A 9,003-nucleotide genomic window follows, 5' to 3' on the forward strand; every position below is an offset into this window, starting at 1 on the left:
CTTGGTATATATTATCGTGATCAGCTCCTATATTTGTAGTGACCATAATATCAGGCTAGTGATAGCTTATGTTACTTGTTAGCCAATTTGTTCCTATTCAAGGCAAAATTCGATTTCTCAACTAGCTTTGCTTAGTAGTTTTTTATACCATCTTCCATCTTATTTAGATTTCCTCTTATGATTTTTGAAACAACATGATTAACTTAGTAGAGGATGGTATTTGAAGTTAATGTGTGATCTTAATTGGATTTATAATTTGTTAATACTAGGTTGGAATATGCTGCAACTTGATGGAGTCATTTGTACCATTTGGGGGTTTCTTCCCTTATGCGTATGAATCTAATATTCCAGTAATGAAATCGTATTCCTTGGTTCCTCGCTGCCAGCTTTGTAATGACAAATATGAGGAAGAACTTGCTATAATTCTGAAGGGAAGTGCACCTTCTTATGTAGATCAGAACCATGCAAAATTGCCTTTGTCGCTACAAAATGTTGATAAGGTCAGAATGAATAATCAATTGGATGTCTCGAAGGTTTGTTTCTCTTTTGTCTACAGATTCATTTTTCTTTTCCTTTCCACTTTTGCATATGCCCCCTTTATATCTGTATTGGTTACGTCGATTCAGATTATGCTAGAGATTTGGATAAACGCCTGTGTGGTGAAATAAGGATCTGGTAATGTAGAGTGCTATAACCATTGTCCTTCTTGCTCACATCACAAATGTTGCTCTGCAATAACTTTGATGACTACCATGTCGGTACAAGAGAGCATATTACACTTTAGGATACTGTGATGGCACTGGATACTCCACATCACAATTTGGATTACATGGTAACTATTTTATTAATTTCGTCCCTTTAATTGTGAATATATGTTGTGTGTCAACACTACACTGAGATGTGTGTGTGCTAATATCTAATTACACAGAGAGATTTGGTGATGGAGATGCTTCTCAGATTGGTCTGGAGCTTGACGAGGTATAAATTTGATTACACAGAGAGATTTGGTGATGGAGATGCTTCTCAGATTGGTCTGGAGCTTGACGAGGTATAAATTTTTCTTCTTCTTTTGGCTTTAGTGTTTGGATGCTTCTCAGATTGGTCTGGAGCTTGACGAGGTATAAATTTTTCTTCTTCTTTTGGCTTTAGTGTTTGTAATTTGATGAGGTTAGCATTTTTGAGGTGGTCTCCTAACAGGTGAAAGTTTAGAAACCTCTTAGCGAGTAGACTATGAACATCTTTTCTTTTTCTCTCATGTTAATTCTGATTTTGAATTATCTTAGTCTTCTGCTTCTTGCTTTGCTACACACAAGAATTATTATTGGAGAATAATCTCACACTTCAGGATGCTCAAGTTTTTTACAGGTAATCTCATGTGCTTCCCATCTGAAAGTTTCTCTTATAATTGAAATTTCCTTCATTGTGATTTTCCTGGTGCTTTGTAACTTGGAGTTGATAATAACTTTAACTTATCTGTTCAGAACTTGTTCTATAATTTCTTTTCTACTTCTGTCTAATTATTAGAAAGTGCTGCATTAGGAGGACACTGCACTTTCAACTTCAGCTGCTCCTAACCAAAACTTCCTACATTTAGTGCTTCGTGTATTGATTTGATTTATTTAAAATTTTCTTTGTGAAAGGAGTGCATGCATCCTAGATTTCAAGCATAAGATGAATTCATTTTATTCTATGTCATTTATATTAAGTATTTTTAAATATACCCTCAAAATATATGATAATTTTTAAATTTACTACTAGATCTTCATATTTGAGATTTGCCCTGTCAGAAAATATACTTGGTATATTCCTTCATATTGTTATTTTTTCAACATAGAACTAAATTATGCTGGCACACTTAATCAATCCACTAATTAGCTTCCTTCTCATGTGAAAAAAGGAGGGGAGGGGGAGAGGGACGACCTCCGTGGAGATTGCTGGTTGTTCGGGTGGCTATATGCCTTCACTCTCACTAAAATTTTAATGTTTATACAAATGTGTTAGGATTCATCACTTCAGTGAGACCATTGTACACAACAAATACATCAGTTAGAAGGGAGATAACAATAATGAATGAAGAGTAAGCATTTTAAAAGATGAAATATATTTTCACTTACAAAAAATAAAATACTAACATATCCATTTAACAATTTGTTGTAATTGACACAAGATGGATCCATTGGTATTAACATTATGGGGAGAGCATGCAAAGAAAGAAGGTCAAATATTCAAAGACAAGAAAAAACAAAAACTAATTATAGTAATAATTAATATGATTGCAAATAGATATATGAGTAAGAATTTTCACTTTAATTATTCTCAAAAAATTTTATAACCAAAGAGTAACCATATAATGAATACAGGAGTTCTGCAACTTTCATCAAAGGCTGCAATAATATTTTTGTTAGACCCAAATATTATTGAAGCACATGCTCTTAAAGAATGGTAATGCTTATGAAAATAAAATCTTTCCTAATATAATTTTTTTTTAAAATAATACATGTCTTAAATATAAGATGACGACAATGGGAAAACATAATGAGAAATTAATGCAGCAAACCCCATCGAAGCTAATGAGAAGATCTAAAAAGGTTATGCTTGGTGATATCATCACATCATCAATAGCTACAAAACAGGTATTTTATTATATTGGTTACCTGTGCGTTGTTGGATAATATTCCATAGCCATTGAGATGGAGAAAACTCAATAAGAAACTATGCATAATATAGAATTCATAAATCACTGTTATTAGAAGTTTGCATGTTGGTGAGGTTGATGCTCAAGATACTGGTACTAGAACTCAGCCAGTCCTTAGATACACAGAACGTGATTATTATGTCCTTTTTTTCTTTCTTAGTAGTGCACATAATTATAATTAGTATAAATAGGAGTTCCTTCTTAATGTTGCAAAGAATATTACCTTGTTCAATAATTAATATCATCTTAGTAAAAAAAATTGGACATTATAAATTAAAACCATTAGAGATTCGGTTGTACCTGCCCTTTCTTATTAATTATTATTTCTGGTATTGTTTGCAGATATTTTTATATTCAAGGATTTATATATATTTCTTTATTCATAGAAACATTTAAAAGAATCTCCAATATTTAGTCCAAATTCTCTATGTCACAGAACATAATATTTGTTGTTCACGCGCATCCAACCTTATCTGAAGTCCTCGATGAGCTCTTCAAATCTGCCAAGGTATTTCACAAAGTTATTTGATTATATTGCAGTTATCATCAACCATATGCATGTTTTACTATTTACGTCATGGGGTGAGAATTAGAACAACCTCAATTATGATGTTACCCTTAAATTCTTAGTTGTGTCATTGAGCATCATGGGGTGAGAATTAGAACAACCTCAATTATGATGTTACCCTTAAATTCTTAGTTGTGTCATTGAGCATTGTTTACATGAAAATCTTAAAGGCTCAATTATGATGTTACCCTTAAATTCTTAGTTGTGTCATTGAGCATTGTTTACATGAAAATCTTAAAGGGCAAAGAAGTAATTATAAATCATTGTTATCAATGTGTCCTCCTAACTACAACATCTTCTGCTGTCACGAGATATGCTTAATTAACGATATCAAGGTCTGTGAGAGGACATGATTGAGGCGCTATAAGACTTTGGAGACAAACGTATTTACTTCCTTCCATAGTTATCTATGTGGAGATGTACCACTTTACTTGGTTTCCAAATATTTAGTTGTGGGTTGGTAAATATCTTAAGAACTTCAGGTGAAAATGCGTGTACTTTTCATTAATCCAAAGGTTGAATGAGTTAAAATTCTCATTCATGTTGAACATTGCAATAAAGTTTATTGAAATACTATGAAATGAATAAGATGTTATCTCTTTTCTTGAACAACAGGACTTTTGTTTTGCAAGGAATTTTTTGTTTTCATTTACTTCAACTTCCAATTCAGAATCAGCTCCAGTTTCTTGTTTCATTGCTTTAAACTCCAATTCAGAATGAGCTCCAGTTTCTCGTTTCATTGCTTTAAACTGTAAAAGTTCGAAACATGCATCATAACTTTTGAGAAAACACCGACTTGATATTAGTTTGAAACAGGCATAAAGTTTCAATTACTCATTGAATATTATCTACACTGTTAATGTAGATACTAGGTTTCATACTTTTTTGAGCTTTTCACAGGAATGTATTGATGGTAATGAGTAATAATACTTGCTCCTTTTTTGTTTTGTTTTGTTTACCTTGTCCTAATTTGGTAAGGTGAGAGAGTCCAAACTGAACTGAAGAAAATCATAATGCAAGCTCGAATGAATAAAAATTTAGTCAAGCAAAAATTGCACATGTATTTTCTTGTCACTTTATCCGGTTTCAATTAATGACTCACTGAAGATTGTAGAGTAACATACATCCTTGATGTTGCAGCTCATCAATGAAAAGCCTCAAGTGATTCAAGAGTAAGCATCAATAAAGGCAATTCCAAATCAGCAAATAATTACCAAAATGAAGAGGGTCTTGGGAGTGAAACTGAGAGGAAAGAAATAATTTGCCCCGTTCAAAATTAGTAACTTATGGAACTTTGACATATGCATCAAATGGTTCTATTTTGATTTTGAGCACCTTGAACTGATGATAGTGTATATGAAGTGTGGAGCTGGTTCTGTGTCTTTTTACATGAGATGAACTAATTGCTTGTGTTACATCGTTTTCTTCTCTGTTGCGCTGCTTTCTTGTGTCTAATGAATGAGGTTGGTAGAGACTTTTTCTGTGCTTTTCTCTGTTATTGTCTTAGAAATTTTAGATTAATTATTTATATTTGCTGACGAAGAAATTTTAGTTTAATTGTTTATATTTGCTGGCGAATGTCTTGTCTCTTTAAGTTTTGACAATGTGGGTTTTAAATTATTATGTGGGGTTCATAATTTGATGAGTGAAAAAATACTTGGCTTCAAATATTTAAACTCATGTAGTTTTTTAATATGCATCACGTGCAATGCAAGTTTTTTAATATGCATCACGTGCAATGCACGTATGACATACTAGTATATATATATATATATATATATATATATATATAGCAAGACTCCTATCAACTTAAGTTGATGTCCACCAAAGTTTCTAGCCACACATTTATTAATATAAAAAACCTTTTTATATAATATATATATATATATATAGGGAGAGGTTCAAATAAAAACCTCCTGAGCCTAAAAACTAATAACCAATATCATCCATTGGATCTAGATGAATCCAATGGCTGGGAGTCAGTCAAACAGTCAACAGAACATGCATTAATTACATGCATTAATTACCTCAACGAACACAAATCTGGATTCACTGCAGTGAAAAACGTGTTCGTTGAGGTAATAAATCTGGATTCACTACAGTGAAGGACGTGTTCGTTGAGGTAATGAATCTGAGTTCACTGTAGTGAATCTGGATTCACTGCGTTGATGTAATTAATGCATGTGTTTAATGAGGTAATTAATGCATGTGTCTGTTGACTGTTTGACTGAATCCTAGCCATTGGATGAAGGAGGTTTTTAGTTTTTAAGCTAAGGAGGTTTTTATTAGAACCTCTCCCCACAAATTCTAGCACAAGAACAGTGCTAGCATTCAAGGGGTTGATAGACAGGAGTACTTGGAGTTCCGTGTTTGATTACTTGTTTCCAAATCTTAAAATACAATGTTTGTTGAACGTTCCAGAGCTCTAAATGTATAAAAAGAAAAGGAAAAATCTCACTCAAGGTCTATGATGCATTAGCCAAGTGTTATTGGGTTCATAATATTTAAAAGTCACTAGTGAAGATCCTAACATTAACTCCGTCATCAGCTTAACTTCTTTTCACAAACTTCTATAGACACTAGTACAAAACAGAACAGCCCAAATGGTTATTAGAACCATTTGGACAAGTCCCGCCCAAACGGTTTAAACCGTTTGGGCTAATTATTCCAAATGGTTTAAACCGTTTGGGCTATTGAATAAACCCAAACGGTAATCCCAAACGGGTTAAACTATTTGGAACATATCCTCCCAAACAGTTGAAACTGTTTGGGAGTTATGTTAGGGTTAAATATAATCCCCAAACACCACACCCTCTCAACTTCCATCCCAAAAAATTCATCCCCAAATTAACTGCACCCTCAAATTCACCTTCGCCAAAAAATTCGTCTCTGCCTCATCTTCTCCGGCCAAGGCTTCCTTCGTCCCCGCCTCACTTGTCGGCCCTCGTGATCCTCCGCCGCCTCATCTTTGCTGGCCACGCTCGATCACTCCGCCGCCTCCTCCACGATCCCATCGATTCCACACGGTGCCTCCACCGCCCTCCTCCTCACGCGTGCCTCCCACGCCTCCTCCTCAAAAGCGTGCCTCCACCGCTCATCCTCCACCGCGTGCTCCCCATGCCGTCCTCCTCCACCGCGTGCCTCCACCGCCTCCTCCTCCACCGCGTGCCTCCGCCTCCTCCTCAGGTATAGTTGACGCAGATAATATTATGATGGTTAATCAATCAAGTATGGTGTATTTTGTTTGACAGTCAGGTAATATTATGATGGTTACTTAATTGTGGTGAATTTTGTTTGGTAGTCAGGGGTATGCGGCACCTTTCAATGGGTATGAGTATGATATTATCTCAAATAGGCTTGTTTAATATTGTTGTTTTTTCCTTAATAAAAAAAATATATATAGAGAGAGAGAGAGAGAGAGAGAGAGAGAGAGAGAGAGAGTTGAGCTATTATCTGTCTGAGCGGATAGAAACTTTTGTCCATCAAATATTTTAATCGTTGAATGGAATTGTTGATCTAATTAGATGAGGTCGCATTGATCTACTGAAAGGGGTAAAATGGATAATCAAATCATGGTTGATTAAACCTGTAAGTGCTAATCAAATCATGGGAATTAATAAGTCCTACAAATGTTTCAAAATAGAAACTAAAAAGATAGACATGAATTACCAAAGAAAGGGGAAATTTTACTTTTCATTATAAAACAAAGATCTTTCTTACTCGTAGATTCCCGATCAGTGTGATGAGAAGAACATTTGGATTTTTTATAGCTAAGAAATTCTAGTTTCTAATTTCTTAGTAATTGCAATTCTATCTTATTAAAGAAAACAGATGGAATATACATTATCATGCTTAGCTTATTCCCTAAATCCATGTTTTTAGAAGTCGTTACTAATAAATCAACATCGTAAAGGTTAGCATGGCTCGTAACTACATCAGAGATAAGTATTGGATGTACATGGGTCGTGGAGAACGCATGCAATCTATTTTCGTTAATGGAGTTAGTGCTTTCATGGACTGTGTACGTAGACACGATATGGTCCGATATGGGAGGCTCATTTGTCCATGTAAAGTATGCGCGAATAAGTTGCATCAATTGGAGGAAGAAGTAGAACTTCATATTGTGAAGAATGGTTTTGTTAGTGATTACAAAACTTGGGTATATCATGGAGAAATTGAAGGTCTTAGTTATGCAGATGAAGAAGACCAAGAAGACAACATATTTCTCGGTGAGGAAATAGAGGAAATGATTAAGGTAGCTCTTGGTAACACTAACCCTGCTGAAGATCCTCTTTTCGGAGGAGGACATCGTGAAGACAATTATGATAAATACACGAATGATGCTAGAGGCCCATTTATGAGAATGCAAAACACTCTACACTGTCTTGGTTCGTCCATCTATTCCAGATTAAATGTCTAAATAAATGGAGCAACAATTACAGGTTATATATATGCATTTGTCTTGAGAACAATTACAGGTTATTTATATGCATTTGTCTTGAGAACAATTACAGGTTATTTGTATGCTGTATAAAGACAGTGTATAAGCCAGTGAAGCTACTATAAGACTACAGAAATACTCGGGTTAGCCACTTATTACTCGTAAAACATTTTTTGTTCGCACTAAAACCTTCTAACGTGCAAACGCTAAATGGCACTTAAATACCTTATAGTTTCACTCACTTTGCACTTATATATCTTCGCATGTTTTTTGTAGCATTCATATAGGAGAAATTTTGTAGCAAGTACAGCTAAAGACGAAATAGTCGTAGAAATTGTACTTGCATGAAAATTTAATTGCTTTTATGCTATAATCATACTTCTATTATGTTTTTAATTTTTTATTAAATATATCTACTCTTGCTTTTTTGACTTATATTTGAATACTTTGTATCGTGTAGGAACGGGTCATCGAAAAGGCAACCTCGTCAGGGGTTGATTCAACCCCAGAGGATGATGCATTTTCTTTCACCCAGATGTTAGATACGGAGGGCATCACGGTGGTTATGAAAGATCCATGGGCATTGATGTCACTCGGTCTTATTTGAGGGCGTCCAACATACCAGAAATCAGCACTTCTAATCAGGAGCTACGTCACGAGGTTGCTGATCTTAGAGCTCGAGTAGCTAAGATGGACAGTCTTAAGGAGGAGCTTGGGTCTCAGATGCATTGGATTAATAACAATATGGTACATATACTAATATACACACTCTCGTATATACATGTACGCTAGCATACACAAATATACATACATCTAATACTTATATACACATAAACATACGTATAGACTTAACACTCAGCCACGTATATATACTCATACATTGCTATTACTTTACAGGTTAATTCTTAGGGCGATTGTACTGCTCTCACTCCTAATGATCCACCATCTTTTACTTGTCCTGCTCCCACTTCTAATGATTCACCATCTTTTACTCATCCTGCTCTAATTCCTCAGCCCGCTGCCGATATACCACATTCTGCTCGTCTCGCTTCGACTAGTAACACTTCTACTTCTAGTGCTCAAGGTTTATCATAGGAGAATCTTGTTAGGATATTTGCAGACTTGAGGCGTTCGGGTTTGTCCCAAGAGGACATTCTTCGCGGAATTTCTTCTTTTTCTTGACTTGATTGATTATGTTGGACATTTTGGATATTAGAGACAAGTATATAATATTATATGCTTTTCATTGTGAGATATTGAGTACATTGTGTATGTATATGTTTTGTTTCTAAGTATATT

At 34.8% G+C, this 9,003-nt stretch overlaps 1 long non-coding RNA gene across 1 annotated transcript; it reads left to right on the forward strand.

The window, feature by feature from the left end:
* LOC109844163 lies at positions 268-4,678 on the forward strand. The gene is made up of 6 exons (XR_002247884.1): positions 268-533; positions 627-832; positions 929-978; positions 1,284-1,365; positions 3,132-3,203; positions 4,404-4,678. It is a non-coding gene; the product is annotated as an uncharacterized LOC109844163 (long non-coding RNA).

The sequence above is a fragment of the Asparagus officinalis genome, chromosome 6, assembly GCF_001876935.1.
Source record: "Asparagus officinalis chromosome 6, Aspof.V1, whole genome shotgun sequence".
In the NCBI taxonomy this organism is placed as follows: domain Eukaryota; kingdom Viridiplantae; phylum Streptophyta; class Magnoliopsida; order Asparagales; family Asparagaceae; genus Asparagus; species Asparagus officinalis.